Here is a 468-nt window from a genome sequence, read left to right on the forward strand (position 1 = left end):
TTGCATACAAAAATTGACTTATCATAGAGCCCCCCCCCCCCCATGTTAAAAAATAAATATATATTTTTTTTCAATTTACACATAGAAAATCGACTTATCATGGATTTGCCCCCTCCACTTTTAAAAAAAACATAATTTTTTTTTTTAATTTAAGATTAAAAATATTTGCTTATCATATTAAAAGAACATGCAGTTGCCCCCCCCCCCCTCCGCATGTATGGAAGGGGGGAGGGCAATGTATAAATGGAAGTGAAAATAAAGAAACCATTGAACTGTACAAAGAGCTGAAGGAATATACATTTTTTTCTTTTTGCTTGTAAGATGTTTTGGATGAGGCTGCCATCCACCCACCTCCTTTTAAAAAAAAAAAGGTGATGCTACGAGTACGTTCCGTAATTATAGCATAGACGTCGGAACCAGGAGTTGGGGGCCGGGGGGGGGGGGGGGCTTCGCTTCGCTACTTTTGTT

Source organism: Magallana gigas, chromosome 4 (genome assembly GCF_963853765.1).
Source record: "Magallana gigas chromosome 4, xbMagGiga1.1, whole genome shotgun sequence".
NCBI classification, from domain to species: Eukaryota; Metazoa; Mollusca; class Bivalvia; order Ostreida; family Ostreidae; genus Magallana; species Magallana gigas.